A 17,606-nucleotide genomic window follows, 5' to 3' on the forward strand; every position below is an offset into this window, starting at 1 on the left:
AGAGAGGAATGTAGGACAGACTGTGATATATTCTGTTATTTGTGAACATATTCATTAAGAACCAAGAGAAACAAAATACAAAAATGAAAATATGCATACACTGGCCAAAACACACAAAACTGCAGGGCTTTAACTCTTCGGCAAATTGGACCAGACAGGTTTAAATCATTTTAAGCGGCTACACAAATTCACCTACAGCACTTCCTCAGTGGACCAGTACTTCTTGTCAGAATCGTTCCACTTCACTTTTAAAAATAAAGATTCTATATTTGGCATCTACAGTATGGTTCCTATGAAGAATCTTTAACACCCGTGGAATCTTTCCATTCCACAAAAGGTTCTTTATAGTGGAAAAGGTTCTTTAGATGTTCTTCAAACTTATAAAAAATGGTTCTTTTAAGAACCTTTCACTGAAAGATTTGTTGGGGAACCAAAAATGGTTCTTCAATGGCATTGCTGTGAAAACCACATTTTGAAACCTTTATTTTTTTAAAGTGTTCTTGTCAGTCCCATGCCTTAAATGGTGTTTAAACTGCATACAATTATAAGACAGATCAGACAATTAGAAGTCATTAATTTTTGAAGAGAGACGCCAATGCCAGTGTGAGTTCAATGCAAAGATGGTTTTACAGTTTATGCAAATGAGAAGCTACACACGATGCAATGAAAACCAATGGAGTACAAACAATGAAGCTCATGTGATCCACCTGATACAGCAGTTCAATGGAATGGCTTCTCAAAACCAACGGTGACTTGGTAATTTAACCACTGTAAAAATTAAATAATTTGCTAGTGAGCTATCCCAAAAGCATTGCTCAGGGAAAAAAGACGGGCACAGATTATACTGGTCCCTGTTCTCTTATGGTGATGGTCAATTTGCATTTTCAAGGACTATGGCACCATTCTGGATGAAAGACGAACGGTGCGATCCAAATCTTCAGCTGAAATACATTTGCATGTCTTTAAGAGTTCAACGTGGAGCCTAGTGAAAAGCGTCTGTGCGTGCTCTGCTTCAGTGATGTCTGGCCAGAGATTAAAACCCTTTTCATCATCGAGGGCCCATCTGGTGCTGAGAGCCAGTCTGCTGGAGCCCATCTTCCATGACCCATCACAGCTGGATGGACGGACTCATGATAGTGCTGTTTTGTGTTTTCCAGAGTTGAAAAGAGCAGCTGAAATCAAGACAATGTCATTAGACGACTGCTTAAAACCAGCCGTGGTTTGGCAAACAGTCCATTGTGTCAGCCATATGCCCTGAAATATGGAAAAAAAAAATCTGAATGATAACTTTTGGATATGCAGCAAGGCCGAGTTGGATGAGCTTCCACTCTCGTACTAGAGAGATAATTGAAACAATCATGGAATGTAAATTACCTGTCACAAGTCTGGACAACTCATTCTTCCACATTTCAGAATACTATGAAATAACACAAACGGGAGTATGGGAATTACAAAACCAAACCAAATCTTTTAAAAAATGTGCTCTATTTGAGCTTCTGCAAAGCAGCCACCCTTTGCCTAGATTACAGCTCTGAGATTACTTGGGCGGCATGACAACCCAAACGGCTGAATCCAAACCTCCTGCTGGTGCAAGAGACAACGTGACCGCCGTCAACAAGCCTGTTGTTTTTGGCACATCAGAAAGCAGGCCTGATCTCCTATGCCATGTCCGCCTTCATTTTCTGTGTTCTAATCTCTTACTGGGGAATCAAGTTCTTTGAAAGTTTGACAGCATCATTAATTTGCCGATCAGAGCGATATGATGCTATACTCCACGGATTTCAGATGTTCTCCCATGCTGTTTGAACTCCATGTTACATTACTGAAAAAAACATGGAATTTGTCAAGACGAAATCGCAAGGAAACGTACTAGTAGATTTGAATGGCAGAATGAAGCATCTGCGGTTCATACAGTGTCTAAATGGAATTAAATGACTCTTTGTTTTGTAAGTGTCTGAGACATTCACATGTCTGGAGATCAAATCAAATGGAATATGCAGTAATTTTCAATCAGCAAAAACACAATCTATTACCAGATATTACCTATAAAATGATATATGTGTGTTACACTTTAAAGTAATTTGTTTAGCCTGACCTTTATAATAAATGTTGTTTATAATGAATGTCAATATAGTTTGTTTGTTTTATATTAATATTTTTCAGTCCTGTTCTGTTCTGAATACCATTAAATTTACTGATTTGGTAGCACTTTAGAATAGGAAACACATTAACTATTAACTACGACTTTTCCCTCAATAAATTCCTAATTTGCTGCTTATTAATAGTTAGTAAGGTAGTTGTTAAGTTTAGGTATTGGGTAGGATTAGGGATATAGAATAAGGCATTAATATGTGCTTAATTACTACTAATAAATGGCTAATATTCTAGTAATATGCATGCTAATAAGCAACTAGTTAAGAGAACCTAAAATAAAGTGTTACCACTGATTTTTTTGTGGCATGAGGGGAACTAAAATATATGTTTAAAGCATTTATAATAATTTTATTTACAGGTAGTTTATATAATAGTAGTTAGTAAAAAATACACTTAAAAAATATATTTCAATAAATATTTCATCCATATTTACTTAATAATGTCTCAAATTACTCAAAATATGTATAATAAAGGGTCCCACTTTATATTAGGTGTCTTTAAATACAACGTACTTAATAATAAAATAATGAATTGTTAGGTACAATGTACCATTGTGTTCATGTTGAATTGCAAAACACTTTTGGTGCTATTGAGAGACTTAATCTGGACTTAACTTAAACAAGACTTAATGTGTGCAGGCTGATGAAAGTGGAAATAAATGAAAGTGTAGATTCTGACCACTGTTTTTTTCCCCAAATAATAATAGTTATGAAGAGAACAAGCCCCCGACTGTTGTAAACGTGTGGAGTGGGCATTAAAGCGCATGTGGTCTCTAGAGTCTGCTGTGTATTGGTTTACTGTGCTGGCTGCAGGCAACTATATTTACTGAGAACCATCCTGATGTTCTGGTCTTTTCATCCTCAAACAGACTAAAGAAAACAGGAACCCGGAGGGCTAGAGTCCAAGAAAACTAATACACAGACTCCAGTCCAGAGACGAGGGGATTTGAACTCCCTCATCATATTCCTTCAGATCGATACAGCACTCCACAGCCAAGCATGAGAGTAGGGGAAACGATAGGGCTAAATCTAACGGACCACTGAATGGAAATTGAATTTAAGACTTGTAGACAAACTTGAAGTCTCCACTGATGGTTGTAAAACCAGATGTGCTATGACTTCCAGCAACTAACAGGAAAACACACGCTGACTCCATGAACATGGGCTACAAAATGAGGCATGACAAACCAATAATATTGAGCGAAAACAAGTCACCGCGACCTGGAACAAAAGCTCCCTATGCTATGAGAAAAACACAAGTCATTTGCTCATCTCACATGCTCATGATGTCCTGACCACATCAAGACATGAGTCTGAATCGCTCATCTTCATTGTGTCTGAAAGATGTCCATTCACACTGCCAGCTTTCCGCAGCATGGATTCCAGGAAGAGACGTGAGCAACGTTACCCGTCACTGGATCTGTGACTGATGTGTGCACGTTAAAGGAATATGAACTGATGTGACAAACATCTCACGATGAGGAAGAAGTAAAAACCATAATTCTAAATAGAACTTTTAGTTTTCACTAAATGGATACAATGCAGTGTTCACCCAATCCAACACAGCCATACGGACTTAACCAGTGCTGTGAGTTTGGGGCAGTCTATTTTTTGTTGACCTTTGACATATGGGGTGAGTGGTCAGAGACCTATCTGTCAACAGTCATTCATTATTTATGCATTTCCATTTGGTGAAACTTTACTTTTGAATCAAAATTCACAACATTTTTAATGATAAAATCCCTCATAAGTCATGATTTATATAAAAGCCAAACAGAATAAACACTTTTTCTTTACGGGGAAAAAATAAATTATGAAAAATAATTTTTCCATATTGATTTTTCACAGGTGAACTTTAATCCTAAAATACAAAACATTGCGATACATAATTTAAAGGAAATCTTGCGGTCACACTTTATTTTAAGGTCCAATTCTCGCTGTTAACAAAGCATTAACTACGACTTTTGCCTCAAGAAACTCCTAGTTTGCTGCGTATTGGGTAGGAGTAGGGATGTAGAATATTGCCATGCAGAATATGTGCTTTATAAGCACTAATAAACAGCCAATGTGTTATTAATAGTGATGCTAAAAAGCAACTAGTGAGAATTGGACCCTATACTAAAGTGTTACCAATCTTGCTGATCTTGTTTACTCCTGCCTGTCATTTCAGTGGTCAGCACTAAATACAGTTTAAAAAATCACTCAAAACCGCATTCAGAGATAGTCAGAAATGCATGTAATATTTTAGAGTTATTTTGAGACCAGATTACCTGAGACAAGTGACACAAGCTCAATTCTGTCTTGTGCCATGTAACTTTACGCCGCTATATCTCGCACTACAATAAAGACGTGAAAGCTCAGCCATAAAATGAAATGATGGAACATGTGCATTATCCATTCACTAGGCTGTCATCAGGTTGTGAAACATGTCTTTAAAATGGGCAAACAAAATACAGCACATTGGCTAAATATTGGCTGATTATCCCTCACAATAACAATAGGGAATTAAATAAAACTTCAAACGAACAGTTTAAACTACATAAAACACAAGAATCAAAACAACAACAGTTAAAGTTCATTCATAAGTACGATATCCATAACTATAAAGTATTAATAATCATTCTAATTTTATGAGAACAGGAAAGTTCAAACCACAACTATAACAATAATGCCACAGCAATCACATTCAGATTATTTTTTTTTCCAGCTGTTGAACAATAAAATCTTTGACAACCAATCAGAATCAGACTTTAAAGAGCTCAAGCATGTAAAGCAGCAGACAACATATCTGCGCTTATCATAAACAGAACACTATTGTACATTAGTGTAGGTGCTAATAAAGTTATAGTTACAACATAAATATTGTTACGGTAACCACTCTTGGGAGTTTTAAATCTCCCAACATGCCTCAGTCATACAACATGAGCACTGCCTACTGACACTGCTGTTGTTGTTTGTCTGGGGTCAATTTTCAATCTTTCAATCAATCTTCTACAATTTTCACAGAGAACAAAATTCTCTGTTTTCATGAATTGGTGATAGCTTCCTGTATAGTTGTGAAACGAAGATCGTGATTTGTTTTCGGCAAATTTGTTAGTGGCATGGACTGTGAACACCATTACTATGTCTGCTTCAAAGCTATGCTGCAATGATATGGCTCAAGTGTTTTGAGCGGCTTTTTTATTAATTACATGCCTTGATGTTAAAAAAAAACAAAAAAAAAACGAAAAAGACGACGTGAGTGGAGCAAGTCATGGCTGGGCAAAAGAGGACTTTATGGACTTCCAGTTCTACAGAGCGAACTTGAGGTAATTTTGTTATTCGAGTTTAAACATCCTGCCCCTTAATAAATAAACTTTAAGTAAACTTTACTTTGTACTTATATTGTTTTTTACAAATAACGAATGGTTTGAAGTTGTCGCGCTAATTGCGTCATCAAGTTCAGTGCTCCTATTGGTTCTTGGTTTGACGGTCGTCGTAGGAGATGTCACACTGCAGGAAAGTGTCTGAAATCTTCTGACACTGCCAGAATTTAATCGGAGGAAAAAATTGATCGCAACGGCCATTAATCGGCTGTCGGTGAACATGTCAAACCAGCGATCTAGACAACCGATTTTAGCCTAGGATTATAGGAATCTTTTAGGATTTTCAAAATTTGTTTCAGACGACCAAATCGTGGCCAAAATCGCACAGTGTGAGCCGGGCTTTAGTTTGGATCACTTCTAAAGCACACCAACTACATTTTATTTTTACATTTCAAACTTTTTTTGTGGACAGAAAGTTATAGCGTTTTACCAGCTGTTGTTGTAAACTACGCAGAAGCTTCCAGTTTTTCTTGCGGGTGTATTGTCAAGACATGCTGCATGAAACTGAAAAAAATAAAGACATGCACATTGCACTTCAAAATAAAACTAATTAATTATTATAATTGGCATTCAGCTCTTGTTTTCGGCTTGTGGCCATAACACTCATTTTCTAGTAGCTTTTTTTCAGGCTTTCTGTAGCTGTTCTGACACCATATAAAAGCACAAATTATATCTTAAATCTTCGCTTATTAGTAATATTATGATTACAACAACTAAACATTGAGCTGATCACAGCAACTAAACAGAAGTGCGCAGCAAACTATAGGACGTCTACCAATCCAAACAGGTATGGGGGTACACCATCATATTGGGTCTCTAAAAGTTGAGGTAAAAACAAACAAACAAACTAAAAAATGTTAGGGCGCTTTATAAAAAGCATTCGCTTTCGTCAGGTCCTTACCTGTCAATATTGTTGCAAACATTTCCTGGGATCTTTTCCAGTCCGTGAGTTTCACTCTTTAGAATGGAGATTTTTTGGGCCGTAGAGGGTTTGATGTACTCTTGCCCAAAACTGCATCAATGAATTGCAGAAGACATCTGCCAAACCACAAAACTCTTCCTTTAAGTGCCAACTAACTACTCAGTACATGATGGAGGACGTTGAGACATGAATATTTTGTTTGATGACACTTATGTGGTGGTGTGTATACATGATGATACACGTTGATTTATTGACAGCTTCTGTTTTAAATTTTTACTAGTATATAATTATCATTAATTTTTTTGTAAAACATTGTTTTTTTGCTTGTTTAACCATCGATAAACACTACTGAAAGTAATTAATCATTGATAAAAAAACACTAACAGCACTACTGTAAAACTAGCGGAAGCAAATAATACATTTGCTGAGTAAGAAAATAACTTTCACTCAAAACAGAACCCCCTCCATGAAACATAGATCATTTCATAAGTAGACCAATATTATCAGCAAATGTTACCATACATTTTCGCTAATATATATATCCAGATTGGAGCGTCTCAGCTTGGAGCTTTATGTTCTCTGCAGCATCAGTATCTCTGAACTTTTTTCTCTTGCTAGCAGCCAATAAATATGGTTTAGCCATGCTGACAATTTACATTTAATCTTGGGGTTTGACAAGTCCAGTGAATCCACAGTTGGGGGCTTGGCTATCAAATGGCTTCCCACAGGGATCTCACGATAGCCAGGCTGTAGAGGGAAGCGGCGGACGGGGCAATTAAAACAGGCACCAGAAACCCGGTGATGATCAAAATGGAGGTTTTATGGCTAAAGAGCTCATTAATACCCTCTAAATGACATTCACCTGTACCAGTAGTTTGAGATACTAGGGAATAGTTCTTATTAGCAGATAAATGCTACCTACACCACAGCGACAAAACCAGAACTCAGTGGTGGTGCACAGATACTACTAAACCCAATATAAACAACCCAAGAAAAGAAGAATGCACCCTACGGTTTACAATAAAAGGCCACAGCGGCAATTTACCTTCTTCATCCAGCATCCTGTGGCTTCAGTCACTTTATTTCAATAAATTTTTAAGGAATTTTCCCAAGTGGAAAGTTGCACATAAAAATAATGCCCAATAAGTTAGCGTTTTAGAATTCTTCCTAATTAAATCCTTGTTTTTTTCCCACACTGAACAATAAAAACGTGACAACAGTGTTGCGAAAAAGTATGCAAAATACTATATATTTTTTAAGTACCTTGTAAACGGTATTCTATATAGTGGAATATATAAACATGCAATAATGAAATAAAATACACAGTGTAAAATAGCCATCAATTGTAACATTATCCTAATTAGAAAAACAAAATAGTGAAGCGACGGAAAGGAAAGGACCCCCTACCAGAGCATCGCGCTTCCTCCACTCCTGGGTTTGCGTTTGCTGCTGGACCATGGCGGCCCTCGCCTGCTTGTCCAAACTATCGATTTCCCGCTGGTGGTCCTGGACCAGGCTGTCCTTCTCGGCATTGTGTGTCTGGAGTAGGTGCGTCCGCTCCTGTTCATGCTGCAGTTTCAGTTCCACAATCTGATTGGACAACAAGGAGTAAGACGGAACATCAGCGGAACATCCCTGTCGTCATGACAACTTGTGCATGGCTCAGCAAAGAAAAAAGTTCACGTTTGCCTCACAACACAAGAAGCCTACGCAAGTTTTTACATCACTATGATCTCACATGTTGTTGTCCTCCCACTTTTACGCTAATTACGACAAGCTAGCCTCTCTTTCAGCTCTCGTTAGAAAAAAGTGTACAGTCAAGGCCAGTGGCACTGCACTGGGCAAAAATAAATAAAAAATAAAAGGCCATGAAATTATGGCTACGATTATAATTAAATGCTGTATTAAAGACGAGGAAGCAAGAAATTAACATAAGAAAGAGAAAGAAACACATCATCCATTTGCAGATTTTTTACCTGTAATTATATTTATTCCAATAGAATGCTCAAAAAAGAAAGAAAGAAAGAAAAACTCTTCATTCATTAATTAAATTAATTTGAAATTTCTTGTCTGTCCATATAGTATAACGTCATGGCGGATGTACTGCAACTTTAATAACCACTTACTGTTACTTCTGAATCCTTATCCGAAGTGTTGCGCTTTGACAAAAATGGAAAATTAGGAGCCTAAAAAAAATCCCAATCCACCCGGCATCCCTGCTAACTTCTTTTTTCAGAGAAAAAATGCGGTCAGCACTGAAAGCAAAAAGGAAAATGTTGAAAGAACACAAAAGCTAGCAGCGGCATTATCTCGCTGACTTGCACCTGCTGTGCAGTGAGCCGAGCCTGGCGATGAGAGGCAGCGCCAACGGTTCCCAAGGTCCGTTCCCACTCTCCGAACGGGAGACGGTGACCTTGGCCGGTCCGGCCCCCATCTCCCAGCTAGCCTGCAGCGAGAGGCCTGGTCCCTGCAGTTTTCAAGCTAATCCCCCCACATTGTGTGGCTCGGCACCCTACCTGGCCTGCCAGCTAGAGGCTGCTGTGGTGCTATTGAGTGTAGGTGATGAATGTGATTTCAGCTTGATTCCCCCAGCCAATCAGGCGCAAGGCCACAAAAGACGCTTCAAACAGTCCCATGGCATTTCCAATTTCAGTGGATTTTGAAGAAGCTGAAGTAAGATTTGGTAAGAAGATTCCTCATCCTCCAGCTTTATCGATTTCTGTAGAGGAAGAGACATGGATGCAAGCAGATATCTCTAATAAGGCAAAACCGAACAGCCAACAGAAAGAGCTTCAACTAATTGATCAGGGACCGCCAAAGGACGCAACCCTCCGGTTTTAAAGGAATAGGACAGATTTCTTCATACCACGCCATGCATTAATATGCTAACCTCGGGTAAACGTGCTGATTCTGAGGTCTCTGTTGGGAGGTACACTAAAATCCGACCATCCAATTTGCAATATATACACGTCATGACAAATGAATAGAGCGTGATCAGTGATTACCTTAGTTTAAAGCCCCGTGTACATCTTGCTGTGATGGGTTAAACCCATCCCACAGCACTTGTCGGACAAGCGACAAAGCAAGGCTTTGGTTTTGATAATTCTGAGTTAATTTTTTTTCTACGCAGGGTGAAAATCCACACCAAATATATGGCAATATGACAGTGGGAAAGCGAAGGGTGGGGGAGAGATTGAAAACATTGAAACGTCACAGAGAGGGCTGCTGGGTGCCGGGCTCTTAAAGCGCCAGCGCTGAATGGTTGCTGTCACTGGGCAGATGTGATTAGCGCCCCCTCCTAGAGCGCCAGCGTTGAGGTCATGGAGCGCTGGGCGACTGAAGGAGGCTCCCCGGGGAAAGAGTATGGTATCCGAGAGGAGGGAAGCTTGGCGGCACTCAGTAGGGGTTCTGTTTGAAGAAAAAAGAGTGGTGGAAAATATATTCTATTATTCCGAGTACAGAAACGCCAAAAAGGATCATTCTGTCTATTTGTTTGTGTGCGGCTTTTTTGCGTAAGAAAACATGAAAATGAAAAAGAAAGAGAGATTATAAGATGGACAGTTTGGTTGATGTTGATTGATAGGATAGATTGCCATCTCCAAACGTAGCCTCCACAGTTGTGAGTGGGATGTTGTTAATGTCATACACTGCGTAACTTCCTACTCGCCAAATGGCGAGGAGGTCAAAGAGAAACAACACTTCTATAGAAATGGACTCTTTTAAAGTCCCATTGATAGGAATCCTGGGGAATGTTTCTTTGTGTCCACATGAATGGCAAAAGTGACCCTCAGACCACAGTACACTCATTAAACCAGCAATAAACATCTCAGCTCAGTAACTTGAGGGGTCAATCTTTACGAACTTTAAAAACCTTTACAGAAGAGCAGATGCTAATAGATGCTTCCCGGTGATTCCTAAATGCTTGAGAAATCAGTAATATGTATTATTATAATATTGCAATATTGTGTAGTCAATAAGTGAGTTTCAGACAAAGTTATGAAGCATAGTTTAAAGGCAATACAATTATTTGCATTGTGACATTTTCAAAACAGTTGGGTAACACTTTAGAATAGGAAACACTTATTCACTATTAACTACGACTTTTCACTCAATAAATCCCTAATTTGCTGCTTATTAATAGTTAGTAAGGTAGTTGTTAAGTTTAGGTATTGGGTAGGATTAGGGATATAGAATAAGGCATTAATATGTGCTTAATTACTACTAATAAATGGCTAATATTTTATTAATATGCATACTAATAAGCAACTAGTTAAGAGAACTTAAAATAAAGTGTTACCGACAGTTGTGATATAAAATGATGTAAAAGTACTTCATTTAAATAATATATTATTTTTTGAATTATTAAGAAGACATATTTCTTAAATTATGATAATGCACTCTAAGAAATGTCCATAAAAAATAGGGTCCAATGTGTTTGACTTTTCCATGTTTATGTTTCCATCAGGGTTAACCCATACTTTTTATTTCACATTGCATTGTATTGGGGTTTAAGGGAATGTCAAAATAAATAGATAGATACATACATACATACAAGGACCTTTCAGGGTTTTTTCTTCTTACAGTGGAGGATGTACTTAATAATCATGCAAAAATTTTATTAAAAATAGACTTTTTAAATAGACAGTTTCTTTAAGCAAATATATTTCTTTGATTTTGGGGATGAAAATTGACCCGGATGACTCTGGGTGAGTGACATTACAGATTGAACTTAACAAATCAATTTAGACACTCAACATATTTGAGGGCTTGTTACCTTGGTAACCGTATCTGCCACAGTTTCTTTAAAATTGCTATTATTTTCTCTAGTGATATGATCACAGCAATTATAACTGACGCAACATGTGTTAAGAATAGGGGAGAGAGTTGCTAAATTTGCTAATTGTCAGACTAGTTATAATTATTATTATTATTTGATCTTTGCAATATTTCACACATTTAGTTCTAATGATAATAATAACAATTTTTTTTCGTTAAACACTTTATTTTAAGGTGTCCTTGTTACAGTGTAAATTTACATTTAAGTACTGAGATATATTAATTAACTACATGTACTTACTGTATGGTTAGGATTAGGATTAGGTTTAGGGTTACTTGCATGTAATTACCCTTTTTTTATGTGTGTGCATCATTTACAGAGGTGATTCAGTTTATGGGACTGTCAGGTCTAAACAGTCTGAATAACAAAGATATAGGCCTGAATAGTTCCCTGGCCTATTTGGTTGTTTGGTGGTCACCCTCTAGTGGCACCATCAGCAAGTTTTTTTTTTTGCTTTTTCCTATCTATTGCACACTTTTGATCTAGAAAGAGCAAGGAGGTGCATTTTTGCCTCTCACAACCCTGTTCCCCATCCTCGAGCTAACCTAGCTGCATAGCCACTAGCTTGAATTTTTGCCCTTTGATGAAGGAGGGATATTGTAGAGTTGTTTGAGGCTTCCAAAATATTTGAAGCGACAAAACAAAATGAGGTTTCATTGACTGATGAGGGTGTACTGGTTCATAAAAACACAAATATTTGAATATTATTTTGTGCTAATTAAGTGAAAAGTGTGCAAAACATGCCTTGGATATTTTAAACTTTCCTTCTTTTAGATCTTTTATTAAACTTTATTTAAATTTAACATTCTGAATCTACTTGACAACAGTGGTTGTTTGTCTTCTGTAATCTTTTATCAAAATACAGTAACTTGCTCTGTTTTATTTGTCAACCACCCTCCAGCCATGTGGCTCTGTTCTGATATTTCGTCACCCTACTTTTCTAGTTGATTATCTAGTTTTATGTGGACACATGCCGCATTACAGAAGTAAAACTGATAACAGATTGGGTTCCACATTGTAAAAAATGAATCATGGGTCTTCTAATATTCATTTAAAAAATTAAGGTGATAATTAAAAATAGTGTGTCTTCTTTTATTAAAGGGATCATATGACGTTGCTAAAAAGAACATTATTTTGTGTATTTGGTGTAATGCAATATGTTTATGCGGTTTAAGGTATACTGTACATTATTGTTGCTCCTCTATGCCCCGCCTTTCTGAAACGTGCCGATTTTTACAAAGCTCATCGTTCTGAGAAACGAGGCGTGCTCTGATTGGCCAGATATCCAGTGCGTTGTGATTGGCCGAATACCTCAAGCGTGAGATGGAAATGTTGCGCCCCTTACCGTATTGTGATGCGTGTCCCGGCGAGACGACACAAAAACAGTAAAACCCATTATAAACGAGGCATCTGTTGCATCCAGTGGGTACATAATTACTGATTATAATGACTTATACTGTCTTTTTACAGTAACATTACCATGTCTGCATTCGTGATCGGAGAAGCGACAAACAACAAGCACTAATCTACACTGCTCAAAACTCGCGTTTGAATAGTCAGTAGCAGAAACATACTTACAGGCTGTGATTCAGAAGTGCCAGACTGTCCTTGCAAAGTTGGAATTGCCCCACTTTATAGAAACAGCCTTTGTGCAAGCCAGCATTGTAGGCTACTCTTCCTTTCGCGTTCACAACGAAACGAGCATCTCCACGACATGGCATCGGCGGAAGCAACAATACTACAGCGAGAATAATAGTTTCGCCTTCTTTCGTTGCGTATATACTTAGGCGGTGTTATGCAAATCTTCCCACACCGTGACGTAGACATGTGGGGGCGTGTTTGAATGAACCGTTTTAGTGGGGCGTGGCAGTCTTAACTTTTATAAAGAATATCTCTTTGGTTTTGAGACTTTAGTCTTTGCAACTTCAGGGATCTTATCTATGCACAAACAGCTTGTAACACTCCAAAGAGAAAGGAAAACTTGAAATCGCATCATATGACCCCATTAAAGAAATTATGGTTCAGTGTTGTATAGAACATATTCAGAACTTTTCACTAATAAAACCAAGAGATAAGCTTTCCTAATTTTTTAAAGGAAACTTAAGCAGTTTTGAGGATTGATGAACTGATTAAACTAATAAAAAGGAAAGAAGGCTACCTATTTATTTTAAGACAATTAGCTTAATTTTGCAGTTTTATATTGGTAGTGATTGTTAGTTCCCAACCTGCTTTGTATATGGGTGGATATGAAGAGTAAATATTGAAATTAAGTACTACTTTATGTGTTATTGAGTAAAGGGAAACATGTTTTTTTATGTTTAATGTTCAGTTATGTTTGACATTGGAAAGAGTTTATGTTATGCTGAAGAGGAGAGTGTATGGTTATGGATAACTGCATACTTCCACTATGAGGCATCATGCTTTGTTCAGTAAGCAGTAGCTTTGCTAATGCTAGAGCAGTGAAGTTTTCCTACTTGAGCTGTCTGGCTGTATATAGTCTTTTAAATGTACAAAATAACTCAAAGTCAAATAGAAACAGGCCTTACCCAAAATCACAGACTTTTGAGAATCAACTTTAAATGAGCACATTTCACTACTATTAAATTAATTGTCATAGATTAAATAATTTAGGAGATTTTACATGATTTAATCAGGTAGATTCCATTAAAAAAAATAAAGCTTTAAAAACTACTCAAAAATATTATGTGTAATATAGTTACCATAATTTTTTATGTACATAGCTCAAACCATTTAATTAGCATTACTTTATTGTTACTAAGCCCACGATAAAACATTACATTAATATGCTATTTGAAAACAGTTAAAAAAAGATAAGTGTTGTAGTTATAGTCAAGAAATTATATAACAAATACAGCATAACACTATGGTTACCAGAGGCTAACATTTCTCACAAAGGGTATAGTTATAAATTTTTTTGGCAAAAAAAAAAAAAAAAAAAAAAAGGCAAAGAAATTATATAACAAATATAGCACAGGGGTGTGTGATATGGCAAAAAATATATCACATTATATTCCAGGAAGGATCACGATCCATGATCTTATCACAATTCTTTATAAAAACTATTTTACCCATTCCGGTGCAGTAAAAACAAGTACAATTTTCTCAAGCTAACTGAAGACAAAGCAAATGATAAGCAATAGATCAAATAAATACAACAGAACAAAGATACAAATGAAATAACCACTGCTTATCGAACGAGCATCCGAGATCGATCATATTACAAAATCACCAGCTCACCCACACCTAATACTGCATAAAGTGTGTCCCCCATATACACACACAAAACGTCTTATTTGGATCATGGGCTGAGAAGGTTTAAGAACTTCTGCTTTAAGATACTGAAACAAAACTAAGCAACATCAATAACATGTCCTGAGGTTGTCCCGACAGTTTAAGGACATTGCTACCAAGTAATCAGTAAGTGAACAATTTTTCTGCTACTGCTCCCAATTTTGTCTTTAAAACCATTTGGCTGTAGCTACAACAACATTTTCTCAGCAATGCTTTGCATGCTAACTCTCAACTTAATATGTCTCTTTGGCAGAAAGCATTGTGTCTGCTAAAATGTATGCCATTCCTGGCCCCAACTATACATCCCAATTAAACACTACTCTTCCATCGTCTTTCTATCTCTATTGTATAATTAAGTTATACATATACTGCTAAATAGCAATGTGATAAGAGATGATTTCAATATTTGCAAGTTTTATCTTAAAAAAGAAACAAGAAAAGGTAACTGACACATTCCTGTCGGTCAGTAAACACCTTAAAAAGCCAGCATCTTATCAATTAACAAGACTTTGATTAAATGATGAACACATTAAGGAGCTGTCTAGAGGAGCCATCTAGATGATTTCTTTTGAATATGAACTGTGTTGCTCAACGTAATAACGCTGGAGTCTGAGCAAATGGATTGTTCGTTTACATTTCTACCAAAAGGAATATCGTTAGTCACACTTAATGTAATACAAATGGATTTGAAGAAAAGTTTGACCTGCTGCTCGTATCTTCGCTGCAGCTCATCCAGCTGGTAACTGAACTCTTTAGACTGCTTCTCTCGTAGAGATTTAGAGCGAATCAGATCAGCCTCTACTTTCTCCATCTGAAAGCAGAAAACACAATGAATTACAGTTGAAATAATGTTCATAAGAAGGGCACAACAGAGTAACATTACCAGAGTAACATTAGCAGTGGCTGAGAGTAACATTAACACATTGATAATAAGCATAAAAGCATAACAATACACAGGGCACAAATAAAGTAAAAATAGCAAAATAATGAATGTAAGATGGATTGATACTTTTTGGTATTATATATATATATATATATATACTATTTTTGATAGTATTTATTGTATTATTTTAGTGCTGTGTGTGCTACCATGATAGTGTTTTGACTGTGTGCACCCCATATGAGTATTGGTCATGTTTTATATTGTATTATTCTATATATTGTTATGTGGTTATGAATAAATTTTTAAGGTAATATGTATGCATGTATGTACGTACGTACATACATATATATATGAGAATAATGGATTCAGTCTCTTAGCTGGCTGAAGATACTCTACATTTAGCATGTGTAAGTCAAGGCCACGGTCGATTATCCAGAAGACGTTCCTTTCTATGATGCTGTTACAAACAGATGAATGCAAATGGGCAGCAAAAAAGAAAGAGAGGGGGCGGCAGGAAAGAGTGTGGAACATTTTGATGTGGGCTGAATCTTGGACAGTTGATGATGATCGCTGGAGACACAGGGTGGAAAGAGAAAGGTGAATCAGAAAGAACATGAGCAGGATGTGGGCAGCAGCTCTGAGTCCAGCGAGAGATTTAGCATCCCCTAACGCTCGCCCACAACTACATGACCATTAGTACGCGCACACACACACACACTCGCAGTCTGCCCAGTGCAATGCTCCAGAAGAACTCTGCCCACACTGTGCCAACATGACTTTAATGCAAGTCTGTTTAAAACTTCCTGTGGGAACCTCATTACCGATCACACATAAGCACACAAAATAACAGGGCTCCATCAAATGCTGGATGTGGGGTATTCCTACAAAGCTAGGCTACATTTCAACAAAACTCCAAAAACATATAATGCACTAAAGTTTCCCATTGAAATAAACACTAGTGAGAGTAAAACACCAACAAATTTCATTTAGTTTCATGCTAATTATGATTACAGATTATTGATTTATAAAGTTATAAATGCATGATTACCATAGTGCATAAACTAAATACATTATGATGGTTGCATCACATATCCAGCTGCTTTTCTGACACAGTAAACTTGCTTGATAGCGCACCTGGTGCACAATGCACTTGGGTACAGTCTCAAGAAAAAGCAACTCAAAGACTTGTAGAAGCAAGCTAAAATGGCATTGTTGCTTCAGGAAATACGTTTTATCTAATCTCATGTTTGCTTTTGTTAACACTATAGTTCAGGTTTAGTGTGGTGTTTAGTGTAAAGGCCATTGCACACTGAGTCTGAAATTTTGGTATGCGTTTTTCAGTTTTTTTTCGTATTCCGACATCCTTTCCATTCAAAATACTATTTAACCTGATCCAATTTTTTTTTAATGACGGACGAAAGTTTCGGAGGCAGTGTGTAAATGTGATTGACACAACATGAGGTTGTATTTATTTTCAATGTGCAAAAATTTCGGACTCAGTGTGCAATGACCTTAACATGCAATGTATGTTATTGTCAAACATGACGTTTCACTTTGAAGGTGTCAGGAAAAGTGCAAGAATCAACGTAAAATCAAATGTCACCACAGTATTTCCTGAGACCTGGGTTGATTCCAACATATATCTCTGACTTCCACAATCAAGGCTTTGTGTGATGCTCAGAAGATGAAACTTCTGTCGACAGAAGTCTGCTGTCAAATTAACTGTGGAGGATAAACAATACTATGCATCTGGTTTAATGTACAGATATATGAGAGGATCTCAACCAGATCAACACAGCAGCACTGACAGATCCTATAGCATGAGTTTCACCGACCAACAGCAAACAGTCCTTATTTTTGCAATTTTATTTGGTGACATTTGTAGCATAGAAAATATACACTTTATACACTGTTTGAGCATTTAGCATGCATAGTGAATATACTGAGACTGTTTTTCTTGTGTTCACTGGTCCAGTCCAAGGCTCTCCTCTAGCTAGCATTCAGTGGAATGGCACGAGACAAGCTTTTCTTCTGTTTTTCTGCATTAGTTTCATAAGTGTGCTGATGACAGTACCGTGAGTCTTTTTGAAGCAAAGCAGATGGATGCAGCCTCCATTGCACATGTGCTAAGAAT

General features: G+C 37.1%; 1 pseudogene across 1 annotated transcript in view; it reads right to left on the reverse strand.

The window, feature by feature from the left end:
• Positions 1 to 17,606, reverse strand: part of LOC306867941 (centrosomal protein of 112 kDa-like) — a 178,908-nt pseudogene that overhangs the window by 77,576 nt on the left and 83,726 nt on the right. The window contains exons 18-19 of the transcript XR_013785800.1: positions 15,293 to 15,400; positions 7,848 to 8,030 (exon numbers count right to left, since the gene is read on the reverse strand). The product of XR_013785800.1 is annotated as a centrosomal protein of 112 kDa-like (transcript). The remainder of the gene's footprint in view (positions 1 to 7,847; positions 8,031 to 15,292; positions 15,401 to 17,606) is intronic.

This window comes from Barbus barbus (assembly GCF_936440315.1).
Source record: "Barbus barbus genome assembly, chromosome: 4".
NCBI classification, from domain to species: Eukaryota; Metazoa; Chordata; class Actinopteri; order Cypriniformes; family Cyprinidae; genus Barbus; species Barbus barbus.